The 19643-nt window shown below is 37.3% G+C and overlaps 1 non-coding gene across 1 annotated transcript; it reads left to right on the top strand.

The window, feature by feature from the left end:
* The first annotated feature begins 14992 nt into the window (after positions 1-14992).
* On the top strand, positions 14993-15112 carry LOC132327023 (U5 spliceosomal RNA). The gene has a single exon (XR_009486422.1). It is a non-coding gene; the product is annotated as a U5 spliceosomal RNA (small nuclear RNA).
* Positions 15113-19643: the final 4531 nt, after the last annotated feature.

The raw sequence follows: 19643 nt of genomic DNA, 5'->3' as shown, positions 1-19643 counted from the left end.
CTGGTGCTCTAGTAAAAGAGGACCTGCCTCGTACATGTATTAAAATAAGCATTAACAAAGCTGAAGCAGGCAGATGCTTTCTTTCCCTGTCATAAAATAATCTTAGAAGAAAGTGAGATGAGTACATGGAATTTTGCTTACTTTGGAATACTTTTTCCTTTTATCCCTTGAAATAATATACTTGGTTTATGAATAGTCATTTTGCAGAAGCCTGCATCCTATAAATTGCTGTATCTCTATATTTTTCTTAGATAACAATCCATATTAGTATACCAAGGGTTTTAGAAAAAAATTATGTAAGAATCAATGCAAGATCAAGGAAACAGGCAGAACACCCATTGCTAATAATTTCTTTAGCTATTTTCTAGAGTATTTTGTTTCTGTCATTTCAATTATACTATCTACATTTCATTTTCTTTCCCACTAAAGGTTATAGTTCCTTTCTAAAATTAATTTGCTGTCGGCGGATAGTTTCCTTTTGCTAGGTCCAGTCAGTGAGGCTAATTTGACATACTGAATCATGTTATCTAAGTCAAGAGGAAATGTTTAGATTACTTAGTTTCAGCTTAGATTACTTAGTTTCATCACCTGTATCCTTTGGGTTATATATTTTTTCACAGGTGTAAAACTTGCTGATTGTGTATGAATTAATTGTTCCATTGAATAAGACATTAAATAGTAAATTCTCTTTTTTTTTTTCCCCAGTATATTGTACACTGCTTAGTCACATTTGCAGTCACAAATAAGGAAATAACTGTCAATTTGTAACCATAGATTTTTGTTTAAGAAGACCCTTAGGATCTTGTATTCCTTGGCTTTTGGTTTGATTTTTTTCCTTACTTTAAACTATTTCTCAGGAACTGGTGTGTGTTTATGTGTGTATGTGTGTGTGTTGTAATTAACTTTCATCTTTGCATATGTTTTAAAAATATAGCATTAAAACTTGCCTATTTTCCAAACCATACTTACAAATTGCCTTCCTCAATTTATTTACTGGTCTCTATTTGTACAGTGAAAATTTCTTATGCTGTATTTGTCCATTCCTCATCTTGGAAGTCGATGTTCTCTTCTTTGGTCCATGAAATTTGTAAATCTATCTTAGACTCACTCCTTCCCTTCACTGTCTCCTGCAGTATGGCTGTCATGTCTTTCCAGAAGTGAAAGTTTGAAACTGGCTACATTAAACATACATTTTGCTCAACAAATTATCAAAGGCTCTAATTTATCTGCATGGCTGTTCTGAACTCATGGTGAATTATTAGACTTCCAGTGTGGTCTTTTCATTTTATGACTAAAAATAAGCATTATTTCATATTTACTCTGAATAAAGAGTAGAAGTTGTTGAAGGTTTTTGAGCCCTTGCCCATATTCCCTTTGCCATTCCATCTGAGAACAGCATTTGAAATCTGAAATACAGCCCTATTTTTAATACCAGAACACAGGGTGCTTGTATGTCAGATGCCTGGTGCCATTACCTCTAATAATCAAACCTTCAATTTTCTCAGATAATTAAACAGAATCATTTGACAAGATACATTTTCTAGGAAAGCATGTCAATTGCTTGCATTATATTTTTACTCTTTGTCTTATATTAATTACAGTTCATTATATTCATTATTTTTTGAATTCTGTATGAGCTCTCTCATTACTTTCCCCAAGGCTGATGCCTTGCTAGCCTGCCCATAGTCGTGTGGGTCAGCCAGCACATTCTGGCTCAATGGTTTCAATGGCACACTTTATTTCTTCATTTGTATTTTCTCTGGCATGCAGAGAAATGAATCTCCTGAATTAGAGCTTGAAAAGCTTTGAGATTATCAATTTAAATATAATACAAAAAATTATTATGCAATGTAATGAAGAACGCAATAATCAGGTAGTGAACTAAGGGGAGCTATAAGCCCTATTTTAAAGAGAGAAATAAGGAAGATCTGGGTAACTACAAGCTGATCTCTCCTTTATGCACAGCAAGATCATAGAGCAAATGCTCCTGGAAACTATGCTAGGGCACGTGGAAAACTATGAGGGGATTGGTGACAGCCAGCACAGCTCCACAAAGGACAGATGACAACTGACAAATCTGGGGGCATTCCAAAATGGAGTTACAATGCTGGAGGATCAGGAAAAACCATTGATGTCAGTTACCTGGACTTGTGTCTCTTTGTTGGTGACATCCACAAAATTGAAAGCTGCAGCAGGATTTATCTGTACTTGAAGCGTCTTCCTTTCCTCTCTCCAGTTGTGAAATGCAGAGGGACGCTGAGTTTTACCTGATTAAATTTAGGCAGACTGGTCAGATGGTCACAGAAATGCAGTCTAAAGTGCCCTGTGGCATTTTGAAATCCAGTGCAATACACTTCTCAGTACACCACACTCAAGGAGCTTCTGGAACAGATGAAGTTGGGTGAAAGTAATAACTAATTTATAGGCTTAGCAGAAATACTTCCATCTCTAAGGTTATGTCAGAAATCTCAGAGGGCGCAAATGAAGAGGAAAAAACAAAAGTAAAAAGTGTGAATCTCAAATTCAGATCTAGGAACAAAACTGGTCTCTTAAAACATTGTGGTTTTACTCAGGTCTGATACTAGCATGCTGAGCTGGTACAGAAAATGATGGATTATTTGAAAACCAAACAATGAGGTATCAGCCAAACGTTATCTTCACAGCATGGTGATTTGTGTAATGGCTCATAATCAGATTTTATTGTCCTGACATTGCTTTTCTTTTAAATAACAAGCTGAGTAATCCTTAAAAAGAGGTAGACAATGAGTAGATTTGACCTAATTCCTTTGTTCCTATTGTAACATTTACACAAGTTTTAAGTATTTCTAATATCATGCATTCATCCAGTAAAGCAGACACTACTGATGTTATTTACTCCTAATTTTATCTAAATTATACACAAATCTGTCTGTCTCTTCCTTGATGACCTCCCCACCACCATCACCCCAAGCAGACGTGTTTCCAGCAGGAGCTGTTATTTGCTGTTGCTCAGTTCTCTCTTTCATTGTGGAGTTTGAGGCACCACGCACGGCCAGGGCACACCTGGTGTGCTGCCATGGGGCTCTTCACAGCTGGCAGCACAGGGGAAAAAGGGAGGCTACACCTCTTTGTAGAATAGACAAATAATTATAAAAACCTTGGACTCAGTTTTGGATCTGTTGGAGCTATGTGAAAAGGAGAGAATCTGAAGAAGGAGGGAAAGATAAAAAAGAGAACATGGAGTGACAGTGCTGCTGTTGACTCCCAAATTTCAAAAAAATTCTGTACATTTGTTCAAAACTGACACATAGTTTGGACTTAAACCATGACTGAAGTTGTGGGTTCTTTTCTCTTGCTGCTTCTTTGTTCTTTAGATTGTTTTCACTCTTTCTCCACTGCTGTTGTATATTTTGAGTCTTCAATAGACAGGTGACTTCTAAAGCTGTCTGAATGTATGTGATATGGCATACCTGGAAAATATCTTTTTAGGGCAGGTCTAATATTATTTTTCTGGTCGCTGCAAGTGTAACTCTCAAATACTTTGTCCTGCTTATTTTAAAGTATACTTGTATATATGTTTATACATATATATACATAAGTTTTGCTCTGTTTTAGACTTGCTGGATTCATATTTGCTGCATATCTGAATCCCAGTACTGACTGCAACATGATTAAAATTTAATACTTTACTGTTAGTCAGCTATTCACTGTGTCCATTTTCAAAGTGATGAAACTGTGTGAAATAAACAGACTTTTCCCTTTGGGAAAAACCCTTATCCCTTTTATTGGCTATTTAGATCAGACTTCTATGCCTTTCACCCTTTCCCTGTGGCCCTAAGTGCATTTCTTGGGAACTAGGTGTCACTCATATCCTTAAAAAAATACTTCACCTCGGATTGACTGTGCTTGGGACCTGAACAGAAAGTGTATAATTTCTGGGGTCACTTCCCTCAAGAAATGAAAAAAATCTTCCTTTTTCCAGCTCTTTGGTTTTCAGACTGCCATTCTCATTCAGCGAGGTCACAGGATGAAAACTCCCTTGCTGGAAGCCTGGGTATCGATCATAGTTATGTCTCTGCAGATGCACCATTTTATTGCCTTGCTCTGACATTTCCCTCTGCTTGCTGATCTGTGCTCTGTTGGTTTATTGGGTAGCTATTGCCTTCAACGACAGCAATATTCCAGCCATGACACAGGAAATAATCCATCGGTTTATGCAGTGCTCATGAAAACATCACACTTAAGTAAAATCTACATAAACTGGTGCAGATGAATCCTGAATGGCTCTGGTCAGGTTATGATATGATTAAATATATTCTGTGGAGTGCAAGTGCCATTGCACAAGGGTATTATTAATGGAAATGGATGAAAATGGATAGTTCTGAGGATGAGAAATGTTCTATAGCTCTTTATGGCAATTCTTGCTCTTACTACCTGCAGCCACTACAACAACATGTTGCTGAGAAAAGAAGGGAATTGTGTTTATTTTCATCTCAGTAGTTTCTCCCAATTTCCTAAACCCTTCAACTAAATAAAGCTTAGATGTCATTCTGTGGTTAAAACTTTTTGACTGAATGCTTTTCTAGTTTTAGGCGGTGTTGATTTTCGTAGATTTCCAAAAAAAAAAAAAAATTATTTAAATTCAAGCAGATTTTGATGAATGGAGATAGGCCAAAAATCATTGAAAAAAAAATCAGCCTCCACACATAGTTGTGGAAGAGTTTGCAGAGGCAGATTCGTTATTTCTAGGTCACTACAGGTCAGTAAAAGCCAATTAAAAGCCAATTCTGGTCAATCAGTATCAATTCTCTTTGTTAAAATTGTATTGTTAGGTAATTTATTGCTCATTTATTTCTCTGAGGAGTCTACCCTAGGACTCACTTCTATGGAGAACTAGGAATGTGCAAGGAACAGAAGGAAAAAACAACTGTTTTAAAAATAATAATTTCCCAAATAAAATCATTCTAATAGAGTAATCTTGTGAAACAGCAAATCTTGAATATGTTCAAGTGAACATACTGCTCACTGCTCACAGCTCTGATAGTGACTGATCTGAATCTTCAGATTGATTTGTGGAGAGATGAGAGATGGATGCTGTTTTTTCTAATGCTGGTCTACTGCTATTTGATGTTACATTTTTGATGTACAGGAAAATGAGAGAGAAAGGTAAAGTAACCATAGTTTACCTTCTGTAGAAAAGAAATTGTGAAGAGTGCTAAAAAAGGGATCTGTGGTAAGCCTAAGAAAGCACACAGTCGTTTTAGGAATCTGTCATATCCTAAATATTAAAACATTTTAGAAGCAACAGTACAAACTGAAAATTGAAGAAGATTCATCCACAACTTTCTATCCCTGCAGCTCTCTATAAACCTTTCAATCAAAGAAAGTGGAGCAAAAAATAAGAAATAACATAAAGTCTTTTGTCTTAAGACACTGTTTTTACAAAATTGTCCTCTGGACAATTTTACCATATATTCTTTCTTTCTGAGAATATACAACTGTGTTAACTGCTCACAGAGAAGTGTTTTAGTCTCTTATTGCTTCCAGCCACATGAACAGGCAGATGAGGCAACTGAGAATATGAAGGATCCATACTCTGACCTACTATGCTCTATTTAAGGGGCACCTTGGGAAGTGCTGGGCTGTTTGTTTTCTGTCTGAGAAACTTGTGTGTTAGGAAAAGGAGCATCTTCCCTGAGTGCCTGCAAACCTCACAGATGCAGACTTCTTATGCCAGCACTCTAGCTGAGCTGCTGGGAGAAACAGGCTAGACTAGATCAACAGGAATAGGTTGTTTTGTGGGGACTCAGGAGGAGTCTGTCCACGTGGTCATTCAGGATGGATCAAAGCCCATGCAGATGTTTTTCTCGCCTTGGATTTAAACCAAGCACCATGCTCTGGAAGGGGAAAAGCTCAAGTTCTTGATTCTAGACTCGCCTTTTAGCTGTCTCACTGTGGGCTGTGAGCCAGTACTGGTGGGGCAGGTTGCTCTCCAGCTGGGCTCACCAGATTATGTCCTGTACATAGCCCCAAGCCCAGGTGGACATTTCAAATCAGAGCTACAACAGGCTGGCTACACGGAATGAGAATTTGCTGGCACAGGAGCTTAGTAGGTTTGATCCTTCTCTGAAGTTACCCTTTGGTCACCTTGTGGGGCAGATACAATTTCAGGGTTAGAGAGGATCAACAAAAAAAGCTGAGGAAGTCATGAGTGCATGGGTACATCAATTCAAATATTGCCTCTTACAGAAGACAAAGAGAGCCTTACAGAAATTGTACTTTGAAAAACATCAACACAGTGTAAAACAAAAACCCTACACTATTCATGAAGGACAACCTTTTTACTCTTTCCTCAACCTGGATGTTTTTATTCTGCACTGCTTTTTGGACCACTATACCGGAACTCATATTTCATTAACATTGCCAAGTTTTGCAAATCTCTCTTTAGTTATTTAGAATCTGACAAACCCTTTTAAGTTTTTGACCTAAGAATCTGAAAGCCATGTAAAGGAATAAAACCAGAAATTCATCTCACAAAATATTACTATGTTTCTGTAATTTTTAAACTGAGCATCCCAAAGGGAGTCTCTATAATAGCCTTCATAAACCAAGAAAAGAGAATAGCAACCATAAACCTCCTTACCTGTTAATGTATCTTCTATTGATCTTGCAAATAAGTTCATCAGAGAAATACAAAGTATCTCAAGTGATTTCTGGGTAAAGCACTGCACACCCTATTGCAGCATAAATGGTCCCTAAATAGGCATCTTTGAGAAGCAGCACAGAAAAATAACTCATTAGGAAAACTATTTTAAAATAGTTTGTTTCTTCATTGTGGGAATGGGGTATTATTGCCCTAGAATGATTTAATTCACCCTAATTATATTCTGTTTGATATCTGCAGCTGTCTTGGAAGCAGGCTTCTGCTATGTAAATCCAAGAAATATTTCTCATCTCATTTGAAACCCCAAAGTACTCTAATTTTCAAAGGAATTTTAAGCTGATCTCTACTTATATTCATTGAATTTTTCAGAGGATTATCAAAAGAATAACTCAAATTTCTGAATCCTGTCACTTATATAGACTATTCATCCTCAGTGTACCTCATAAATGTATATACATGGAATACAATATGTATTTGCACTACAGTGTTAGGAAGTTGTGTAGAGGCATGATTGTATGTAACCAAGAACATCTTTGTTTTGAAATGTTCAATGAACATATCAGTATAAATTGTGGGTTTTTTTTCTTTTTTCTTTGAATTTCAGTTTACTTTAGAACAGATGTGAAGCTGTCTCTTCAGCAACTTTTTAACATAGTCATTAAACAGCACCATTTTGCTTGACATGGAAAAACCAAAAGAGGAAAAATTTCTGAAAAAAATAAGTGTTTTATATACATCCTTCAATGTCTTTGGCAGTAGCTGTCCTTGTTACAGTGCCACATTGCATAACACACATAATGATGATGTGCAGGAATTTTAATTAAATATTTATTCATGGATGATCACCATAAATGGCAATCAGCAAACACTGGTATTTATTCTGGAATATTGCCATCAGTTCCAGCCAAGATAGGAAAGTGAACAAGGTGGAGTGAAAAATCACAAGGACCTGTAAAACACATGAACATTCAGTAAGTGATGGCTTCTTCCTCCTCTCTATAAATTACACCTAATCAACACCTACAAATCATACACCTAATCAACAAAACAGAGCAGTTTGCTTTCTTCTACTATGAAGGAAAATGCTCACTTTATTAATCTTAGGAAGGGTTACAAATAGTTTGGAAATAAAACAAGGGAAGTCAAATGCTTTCTTTCAAATAAAAATACCTTATAAAGACAGAATTCTAATCAGGGCTTAGAAATTTTAAAGTAAAAGCAGTTTTATGCTTTGAAGGTAGAACATGACTAGAATTTTGATAGTATGCAAAAGAAAAATTCAGAAACTTCCATCCATAAGGGTGGAACTTACATCCATTAAGGGTGTTTTTCAGGTAAACTCCTTAGGAAACTATAACTCTGTTTTTGGGTCCACACCATCTTACAAGACTAGCTAAATTGAACATGAGGAGCCTCAAAAGGGGCACCTGCTACATTAATTCCACCATAGAAGCCAGTTCATTAGACACAGTTCTAGACTATCCTGTGCTTCCCAGGTTCCTACTTCTCTGTTCCCAAATCTCCCACACACTGTTATAACCCATATTAGCAAAGGGAAAGCACCACCAAAAATGGAAGGACTCATCTTGTTCCTCTTTGAAAGAAATTCAGGACAAGGTTTGGTTAATGAATCCCAGTTTGCCATGGATGTTCAAATTTCTCATCCTCAAGTTCTTAAAAGGAATTCTTCCTTTACCCACAGTTTCTTATTTAACCTGTTTTATATGCTCCATCCTGACATGCTAGTTGCAATGGTTCCCTTTACAAGTTTCCCAAGGCTCTTCATGTACTCAGCAGTGAATAAATGTTATTAGCCCTCAAGTTAAAAATTTGGTTTAAATGGAGGTTCATGAAATTAAAAGTTCTTTTGTGGATGTAGCATTAGATATTAAAACCAAAGAAAAGCTGCAATGATGTGAAGATGGTCACCTGAATATCCTGAAATTATTTTATGGAGACTGGTAACTTCCATTCACAGAGGAAGACATCAGAAATTATTAAAAATTCCTCATAATCTAAAAATAAATGCTATACTGGGAAAACTGATTAAAGCTGGAGTGTCTTAACTTTTAAACAATTTTAATAAAAGAAACTTCATACATTTTAAACACATGCAAGATTATTCTTCAGGGACTGTTTCAAAACTACTTTTAGGGAATGATCTGGAAAGAACTATAACTCAGAACTTTGCCAAAATGTTGTAATGCACATTTCAGGATTCAATATTAAAATAATTTTCTTTCAGCTTTTCAATAATTTCCCTCTCTCTTAAATAAATGGGGCAGATCATGAGTAAATGTGAGTATACAAAAACACCCTTATTTTCAATTGCAGGCAAAACTGATATAAGAATGTGGGAAAATATGAGGATTCAAAATCTGTGGGAAAAAATGGCATTCAGCAGATGCAGTTTAATATTTTCCTAGCTCACTCCACTTTGTGAAATGTGAGAAATAGCAAATGCTGGAACTGCAGAGATGTGTGTGACCATAGAAACATTGTGCCAACATATGAAAAAGCTTTGATAAAACACCAGTATAATAAGGTCTTCAGGTGGGAATTTGAACACCAGCAGCTAAGGATGTTCAGCTTATGTCTAAATCAGTGTTAGAATGATAAACAAATTATAAAGATTTTACTTGCTAAAAAGCAATTTCTACAGCAAATTATAAGAATATTAGAGAAAAAATTTGAAAGTTTCAATGGAAGCCTTTCACTTTTAAGTCACAATTTTGATTGTTTATGGTGATGACTTTCTCCAGCTTTCAGAGTTTTCTTCTGTGCTTCATCACTTTTTCAAAATGATAGAAATTGGCCTTGAAAGGATGCTCTCTATCTCTTTCAGCACCTTAGTTGTCTTCCACGGGGTGCCACAGATTATGTCAATTTTTTTCAAAGTAGTAACAAATAGATCCTTATTTACAGCTAGTGGTTCTTCTCCTGGACTCCTTTTTCCCTAAGCACAAGCTGAAGACTGAAACAAAGAAGGAATTGAGCATCTCAGCCATATATAGCATCTGAGGATGCATCAGGAAGGGGCTCAGTACTGGGACTGTTTACCCTGGAGAAGAAAAATTTCCAGAGATCTTAGGGATCTTACCACTGTGTGTCAGTAGCTGGTAGGGGTAGAGGGAAGAAATAAGACAGAGTAATTTTCTCCTTCATGATATCCAGAGGCGGGACAAGAGACAATAGGCACAAACCAAAATACAAAAAATTTCATTTAAGCTGCTTTACTGTGAGGATGGCTGAACCTTGGAACAGATTGCCCAAAGATCATGTTTCCTTGGAGATGCTCAAATCCTGACTGGATGTGACCCCCCTGCTCTAGCTGGTCCTGCCTGTAACTCCATGTGTTTTACCAAATTATGTGTGAGGGCCCCTTCAAACCTCAACCAGTCTGAAATGGTGGGGCTCTGTGACAGATACTGCTTAGTAAATTCACATTCCTAGACATAATTACTAGAGCTTGCGATAAAAACAATGTTCATATATTTTTACTCTCCTTTTTAATTTTCATAAATTTATATTATGTAAAAAATAGATGTATTTATTTATCTACAGATATAAAGGAATAAGTAGACTGGAATGGCCACATGCTTAAGCTTAGCATATGGACACTACCAGCATCTCCTGTAGTGAAAGAAAAGACAAGGCTTCTGTGTAAAACTTAATTTAAAACATTTCTTATTCTGCTTCTCTCCAAGACCCTTCATCTGTGCACTTGTTCATGACAGCAGCATCCCAACACCTGATGCAAGGCAGGCGGGGATTTTTATTCAGCAGATATGTAAATTTTATGTTGATGAAGATTTTTACAGTGCATATCTGGAGATGTCTGGCTTGTACTTTTCAAATTCCCATTGCAGACAGAGTCTTGCTGAGCAGAGTAGTCTGCTTTAATCTTGGGCTCAGCAATTTGCCAAGGATTACATGATTTAGACTGCATTCATAAGTAAATCAGGACCTGATGAGACCCTTTTACTTTATGTCACTTAGAAGAAGGAGGCAAAAGAGATCTAATGTCATATAAAGCTAAGTCCATATATTTGGAAAGCTACAGGCAAAATTTTTTACTATCTTTTGAAAAGTATCCTGTGAAAGTCGTAGAGAGAGTAAACAAGGTCTGCAGAACACAGAGGTATGAGAAGAAAGAAGGTGAGGAAGATGCAGAGATATTTGAAACATATTTCTATGAAGAAGTTTGTTGAGACAGCAGGAAATAAAGATGAAAATATTAAAAAAAAATCACTGTGCAGTTTCAATAAGATTAAAAAAATTAATTACATGGCATTCTTTGAAATGATTCAGAAAGATAAGCAGCAATAGGCTTGGTGAAAACCATGGGTTTGGGTTTACAAAAAAACTCCACAAAGCAAAACAATTTGCAACAAATGTGTCACAACAGGGGCAAACTGATGCTGGAAAAATTAACTTTTATTTGAATAACTAAATCATGCAAACAGGTGCACACAATCTGTACTATTAAAGTCACTGTAGCATCTCTCTGCAGGACTTTTCTTCATGATTCATCAACCTTTCATAGATGCATATACAAGTGATATATAGTACAATTGTTGGAAAAGATGGTAAGAAAGTTTGTCAGAAATCAACAACTTCAAGTTGTGTGAGATGTATGAGATTTAAAGAATAGACTTACTGATAGAATTCAAGCTTCGCAGAGTAGTGGGCAGCTGAGAAGTTTTACCCTGTATGGAATGGGCATTAACAACAAAAGACACTTGGCTGTGTTGTTAGCTGACTTTCCTGGCATCCCATAATGCCAGGATTGTCAAGCAAACTGCTTCTGGCAAGAGGTTTTTTTGAGCAGTACCATGGATATTTATATATGAAAAACTTTATGGTCCTGTCATCACTGTTGGTTCAGCCACTTGCTGGGGCAGCTGAAGCGCTGTGAGAATATTATGTACTGAAGAATAAATTATTCTGTACATGGCTACATTTATTTTCAGTGGATAGCAGGATCGATCTGCAGCACAAACTGATCTGTTCTGGAAATATAAGATAATATATACTCAGTAGTAAATGTGAAAATAAGATACCTTTTCCAGACCAACTCTGTGTACTCAGCTCTTCTCTAGGATTGTTGTTGTTTCCTATACCTAAAAAGTAGTTTTGACTACGAGAAATTCTATTGTGTTCCTGAAATATTTGTTTTTTTTGTTTCAGCCAGCTTTTGTCTTCTTTTTCAAACTATTCACCCATTTTCTTTGCTGATGGACAGACTCTCTGCATAGTAGCCAGGAGAGCATCTTAGGAGTTTTTGGCTTGTGCACAGTATCACAAAGAAAGTTGTTCAATAGGTTATTGTGTCATTTGTATGTGGTTCCAAATCTGTGAAAAAAAAAAAAAACAAAAACATTTTAAGTCCTATAAGTCAAACAAGACTTTTGCAGGAAGCAAGAAAACCATCATGTCTCAGTGCAATTTAGATGACTTGCTGGAATCAGTAGTTTCTCTATGCAGTGCTTTAAAAGCATATTAGCTAGTGATAAACCTGACACAATTGGAAGGGTTTATCCAAAATGTACCATGGAAGACTGTTACATCTGTCTACACAGCTGATCTTGTCTTTGGTGTTCCTTAATAGTCTTGTTTTGTACCTCACTTTTTGAAATGTCAATTTTCATTTCTAGATATTTCTCCCAAAGTGGTTCTATACCACTGTAATTCTCATTGGCCAGGTATCTAAAGTAGATTTCTATAAACCCTAGAGGCTGTACAGAAAATGTCAATTTGCTGGCTTTAATTTCAAAAGTGTTTGTTTTTCCTCTGGGTCTAAGAGAGGATCAGGAGAAATAGAAGCTTTAGAGTTCCACTGAGTCTTTTCTGGAGGCATTCAAGGCCAGGTTGGATCAGGCTCTGGGTAACCTGGTCAATGGAACAAGGTAATATTTACGGTCTCTTCCAATGCTTACCATTCTACAGTTCTATGATTTTCTAAACTATTTTCTCTGAGTGATAAGTAGCTACAACAGTATTTCCTTTGTCTTCCAATTTTTATTTCACCAGTCTAATGGGACATAGGAGCTGAAGTACCACTTTGAATGAAGACAACACAAGTGTGATTATGAAAGTACTTCAAATAATATGTTTTAAGCATTTTTTCTGTCATGCAAACTTTCTTGTATATCAATAGAAATGGTGCTTTTGCCAACAAATGTTTTGGGAAGATGTCTTTTCCCAATATACAGATGTTCTTTGATACGCTGCAGTCTTTCAAGAAGAAAAAATTGCAGGGAATTTGTGACATAAGAATATGAGGGAAGAGACACAATTTGCAGTAAACACTGTATGGTTAACTGTAGAAAGAAAACAGAAAATGAAAATGCAGATAACACTGAAAACCAGTGTTAATGGAGGCAACTTTCATAACTGGTATTGAAATAACAACAAAAATTATTCAAGTACGAATTAGCAGAAACAAAAGCTGCATTTAAGGTAGACTATGATGTTGAATGACGCACAGTTTGCCTGAATCTAAGCATAGCTGGGTTTGATAATGTAATAAATGTTGGGTTGGGTTATTTTTGTAATGTGAACTCACCTAGGTAACATTTCCATGCACATTTGATCATGCATGTTTTCCAATACAAAGACTGAAGACAAAAGAAGGAATAAAAAAAGAAAAAAAATCATAATTCTTTTCCAAAATTCACCCCTCATGTGAATTCCCTCATGGAGAACACAAGTCTGAGCAGCCACAGCTATATTTAAAACAAACTAAGCAAAGACTAAAGAAAAGATTTCTTTCCTTCTTCCAGAAATATATTTATACTGCTGTTTCTTTCAGATTTCCATTTAAAGAAATTCCATTTTAATTGGCATAATCTTTTGAAGCAGAACATTTGCCACTTTTTAAACAATAACCAGAGAACACACATAGCATGTGCAAATGTGTGCCATTTATTTTTCCTCACCTAGCACCTAGTTTATTAGATAGAGTACAGAAGCAAAAGCAATTATGCAAAGGACAAAACAGATTTTGTTGAAGGTACATATATTGGACTAATTTGCACCTGAGTATAGTTCATTAATTCCACTGCACTTTTTATAATCTCCTGCTTAATTTCTCTTCTTTTTTTTTTTTTTTTTTTTTTTTTTTTTCTCTCTCTTGGTAATATAAATTCATTCTCTAGCCAGAGCTAAGAAGCTAAAAAGATTTAGGTCATGATTAAATGCTCCAGTACCAATGACTATCAATAGACATGACACTATGAAAAAGATTCAGCTTCTCAGTTAACTATGAAGATATCTGACTCCATTGCCTTTTTTCACTCATTTTCAAGACATTTGGTCAAAATAGCACCATTCCATAGTTTCTAAATCTAGGAAGTGTAAATGGACACAGACACTTCTATCTTAAAGGGGCAGTAGGCAGAGCATACCAGCCACTGTGAAGAAAATTAACGCTACCCCAGCCAAAACCAGCAAAATTGGATGTCAAATGATGGCCTTAAAGTAAAAGTATTTTCTTTAAGTAATCAAGAATAAGGTGTTTGTCTACAAGGGGTTTGTCAGTAAGTTGAATTAAGCTGAATTAAACAGAATGCTCACAGCTTCATCATGGACTGATAAAATGTCTATGTCTTAACCTCTCTAACTGATAAGGACAAATCAAAATGATATTTATTCAGTTGTTACTGAATACAATTTCCTCAGTGAATTAAAATGGGCTTAGTAAATATATATATATATATATATATATATATATATATATATATATATATATATATATATAAAAAGCATAATTCTTTAGAGTGGTGTACACTATTAAGATGGGAATTAGAAGCAGACATGACGAACAATAAAATTGGCAAATCACATATTTAAACACATAGAAATTTCTAGGTACATAAACAATCCTTTCACATGAACAGTAGATTGAATCTTAGTACTAGGTTACTTTTAAATTCTAGCATCATAAAAGAAATTTGCAAAAAAAAAAGGGGCTTAAACCATGACCATATATTGCTGACTCTAAAAGCAGAAGAGGCAGATATGGCAGCTCCCCACTGCTAGAGAGCGTAGAGGTATACACATTTTCCACCCTAACTGATAAGCCCTCCTCAGTCTGAAGGGAATGTTTTTCTTCAAATTTCCCATACAGATTCCCAAATGGCTGAATCTGGGCCAGAGGATTCATGATGAAGGAAAGAGATATGTGAAAAGGTGGCTCCAAATCCTCATGTGTAGGGTGATGACAACTCTTTGTTCAATTTCTTTATCTGTTTCTACATTTTTCTAGATACAGATGCTATAAAAATATAATGCTATTGTAAACTCATAGTTCTCATGTTCTGGCTTCAACAGGAAATACCTTAATTAATACTCTGGTTTCTCTTCAGATTGTATAAATCTTTTGCCTTTTACTAAAGATTTCCATGGAGACAAATAGGCACAAGAGTTAAGTATTTCTTTTTTCTTTTCATTAGCAACACAGGTGTATGGCAGGGCTGTCCTCTGGCAAGGGGTGGGGTGATTAAGAGAGGCCTCCAGGGAGTACAGGGACCCAGAGCTGGGCAAACAGGAATGAATCAGATGTGGGCAAACAGGGCATGGCACATCACTGAGGGCGTGGCACATCTTTGAGGGCGTGGCACATCTCTGAGGGTGTGGCACAGCTACAAGGGCATGGCACAGCACTGAGGGCATGGCAGAGCACTGACGGCGTGGCACATCACTGATGGCATGGCATGTCTCTCAGGGTGTGGCACATCTCTCAGGTGTGGCACATCACTGAGGGTGTGGCACATCTCTCAGGGTGTGGCACAGCTCTGAGGGCGTGGCACGTCTCTGAGGGCACAGCAGTTTGTGGCACAGCAGTTTGTGCAGCAGTTCGCGCAGACAGGGCAAACAGGCAGGGTTGCAGGTTTCCTCCTGCTAGTGTGGTTTTTGGCTTGTTGTTTCTTGGGTTTCTGTTGGTTGTTTTTACGTGTTTTTTTGTTAACAACGATTTTTACAGGGTTAAAAACTGTGAGTAGTACCAGTGTATGTAACCAAATAGAGCCCTCCAAAAAGGATTTGTCTGTGCAGACCCATTCCTGTGCGGAACGTTTGAGTTTATCAGTGGTACCGGGGGGGGTTGCAGAAGAAGCCTGCCTGTGGTGTGAGCAGGTGAATGATCGCCTTTCACTGGTGGCCAAGCATAGGGAGGAAGTCAAAAGACTAAGGACCTTTGCCTTGAAAGGCTGCATTTCCCCATTTCACAGGGGAAAAACCTGCAAACAGATACAAATGCTGTCAGTACAAGTCTGCTGCAGCAGCTTCTTCTCAGTCTCAACGAGCAGTATGGCATGGCCTGCCATACCTGCACCTCACGGGTATTTTCTGATGGGTAAGGGTATCTGCTAAACACTCAAGAAATCTAGGATAAAGGGGGTGTTCCCTGTCATCTTTGAGTTGAGAAAGGTGGCCTGTGGATGCCAGTCAAGCAGGTCCAGTAATTTGGAGTCACAGCCACCTTCTGGAAGGGAGCTTGTGTGTGAGAAAAAAAGCAGCTCCAGGAAGATGAGAAGGGACGGTGTGGGTGGCTTCTACAGTGGCAGACAGGAACAATGGAACTCCAGAGGATCAAGCAACTTATAGTTGGACTATCAATACTCATATTAAAGAGGGTGTTAGGAGACTGCTAAGTTCAGAGAAAGGCAGCTCCTCTAATTGCTTCTTGCCATGGGTGGTCAGGCAGAAGTTGAGTATAAAAGATCCCTGGTAGTTGCAAAGTAAGACTAACAGCAAAAATGCGTTTTAATTTCTCATTTTCCAGCAAAATGTCAGGTTTTTTATGAACTCTCTTCCTGCTGGCATCCTTTGGCCTCACTCCTTACAGTAGCATCATGTCCTGCTCTACCAGACTGCATCTTTAGAGTATCCTCTTTCTCTTCTCAGTCAGTGCTATCTTTTCTGGTTACACTGTGTTTACGGCCAGAATCAATAATATAGGTAAGGCATGAATAATTCATATCCACCAGGATCAGTTTTGGTCTCCCACAGGAGCCTATGAGAGTGATCATTTTCTAAACTAATCTCTCAGGTTTGTGGACTCACTCTGCCACTTCACAACAGCCAGAGCCATGAGACAACCTATACTTCTTGAAACGTGTATTGCAGCTGTCTTTGCTTTGTCAATAAAAAATTAATTCTGCAGATGGGTCTTATTGATATGGTAGGAAGTTTAGCTACATTATTTTTCTTCTCTCTTTCCTGCTTGAATTCAGCTCTAAAATACCTATGTAATATCTCCTGCTATATGAAAAAATGTATTTGGCCTGATTCCAGCTATATTTGTTTTGGATTTATAGTTTTTAATGGTTTTCTGTTAAATAAGTGCTGATTTACATTACCTTGAGTCCAACTTCACCAGCCATTATCCTAGGCTTCAAAAATATCCTCTAAAATCTCTCTCAGGTATTGCAAAGTTAAACCACAGCAGCAGACAGGTTAGACAACCTGACTCATGTTAACAACCAATTTTTTTCCCCATCCATTTAATAGCTCATGAAGTTTAAAAGCCAGGTTCCTCAATTACTTTTTGCATTTCAACCAATTCATTCTGGTAACGTCTCCCTGTAAAAATGAGATAACATGCTGTAAAGATAAAAGTGTACCAACGTGCACTTTACTGAATGTCTGCATTATGGGGGCTCTGCATGTCAGAGCTGCTGTGCTAGTTGAAGATGACTTGAAATAAGCCCTTTAATTGATCTGCACATCAAATGCTCTGAGAAATGTAAAAGAGGGGCTTAGACTGTCAGTAGTTTGGTTAGCTGGCAGTGTATTGTCTCCACTCTAATTTCTTTAATGTGCTTGGTGATAACAATGGCTAAAATTCATCTGCTGTCATGTGTCAATATATTTCAACAAAGATTAACAACCGGTTATTGGAAAGTTTTTTTGTATTTCTTTCTTGAATGTAGAATCACTAAAGCAGTGTCAAGGTATTTTAGCATTGTATCTCCTAGGTCATTTGTGGTGCCCATTTTTATATGAAACATGCCTTTTCACCATCTCTGGCTGTCACAGAAGTTCACAGTGTTTATAGAGAGGAAAAATGTTGGGAAACTGTTCCAGTGTGCTGCAGGCTTTCTGAGAACAGATGTCAGCTAGACATTAAAAAAACCCCTTGGCTCAACTGAGTTTACCTTATAGACATCCTTGGGCTATTAAAAAAACAACCTTGACTTCTGTTCCCCATCACATAGAATTAGTGTGCTGTTGACTTTATGCTTGATCTAACACAACTGAATTTAGTAGTCTTATGCCAGGGATGAATTCGGCCCTTGGTCTTTAAAGCAATTTTTCCCCTTGTGTGTAACAAAAACACCATATGGTGAGTCCTTGGCTTGGTATCCATAGCTCAGCTTGCTATCACTCCTTTGTGATGCTGTTGCTGGAAAAGGTTAGAGCCTGCAGATCTGGTTCAGTCAATTCAAAATCTGCAGCAACAGAGGGTGAAAAAGGAGTTAACAGAGAGCTTCATCCATACAAGTCCTCTTGCTCATACTCTGGGGGCTTTACATGCCCTCATACAGGTTGAATAGTTCACTGTTTATGGAGTCATAGACTTGAGATGCAGATAGAATCAGAGCAACAATCCTCTACCTAAAATGTTCAATTATTCCTGTAGTTCAGTCAGTGAGACATTCCTTCTCCTAATTACTTGGAGAAGCAGCAGTGCCTGGACTAGCTCCCCTTCACACCATCTCAAATGAAGACCTTTGCCATAGAATATGTTCACCAGTAGTACAGCAAAGAATTAGTGAGCACTAAGAAGCAGCTTTGTCACAGTGCACAACGTATTCACAAACAATCTGAGGATCTTCACTAAAAAATTCTCCTCCCCATGTTGAAATTGAAAGCCAGGAAACTACAATTACCTCAATATATTGGCTGAATTTAATTGTCCTAACTGCTTTTTCCCTATACTGGTAAAAACCTGCGCTTGCATGTTGCAAACTAGGTGGAATTGTAATTTGACCATGCCAGTTTCTTCAAAGCCTCTTCAGTGGTTTCCTCCCTAAAGCCATATGACAGCATCCCTGTGCCATGAACTGCTGAGCTGCACCTCTGCCTTTTGCCACCTGCCTTGTAGCAGGATTAGCTCCTATTTGGTCTGGTTTTTGCCAACATTTGACTTGCTGTTTGTCTCAAGCATGTCTCCAGTTTCTCTGCTGAGCTGCGTGCGGAAAATTGCTTGCAGATAAAAAAATGTCAGCTTGATGCTTTCAGCCCTCTCCCTGAAGCTGTTCAAACACATTCAAGACTTCCACTGTTGGATATCAAAATACTAAATTAGGATTTTTTCTTTTTTCTAGATGGGTTTGTACATAAAGAAGAATTCAAACAGCCTTATATATAAAGAATGATATTGCTTTATCCAAAGTTTTAGGAAGTGTTGAGTTTCTTTTGCAAATAAATTAATTAGTCTTTCACTTGAAAATCAATCCTTTAGGGATTTTTCATGCTGTTTCCAATCATGCACTTGTCTCAGCTAAGCTTAGAAACAGAGAGACAGCTCTTCAAACTTCCTGTATCATTAAAATTCACAGAGCATTTATGGAAGAAGAACCATTAAAAGATTTATTTCAGTGTTACTGGTGGGGTTGTTTTCTCTCATTTTTAATAATTGATGGTTCTTTTTCCTGCAGAACAAGTTTGTACACTTGCAGTATGGCAAAGAGGAAAATTCACAAAGCATAGATGAGCTCGAGAGGTGCTACCTCTTCTGAGTCCCTCCTCATTTGAGAGGGAGAGGCAATCTTTTCTGAAGAGCAGTTCTAGAATAAAAGCCCATTTAAAGGCATATAAATCTTCTCCCAAAGGAGCTGTCTCTGTCAGCTGATGACAGGCCTGGAGGTTAAAATCTCCAGTACTAAAGTTAGCCTTTGTGGACACCCTTTCCCATTGCAGGGCTTTTTACTGAACAATCATCTACTTTCTATTTCACAGATTTCTGCCTCATTGGATGCACTGAAGGGAA

Source organism: Haemorhous mexicanus, chromosome 4 (genome assembly GCF_027477595.1).
Source record: "Haemorhous mexicanus isolate bHaeMex1 chromosome 4, bHaeMex1.pri, whole genome shotgun sequence".
Lineage (NCBI taxonomy): Eukaryota > Metazoa > Chordata > Aves > Passeriformes > Fringillidae > Haemorhous > Haemorhous mexicanus.
Note: the sequence above shows the minus strand (reverse complement) of the source record. Positions and strands in the feature narration are given on the sequence as shown.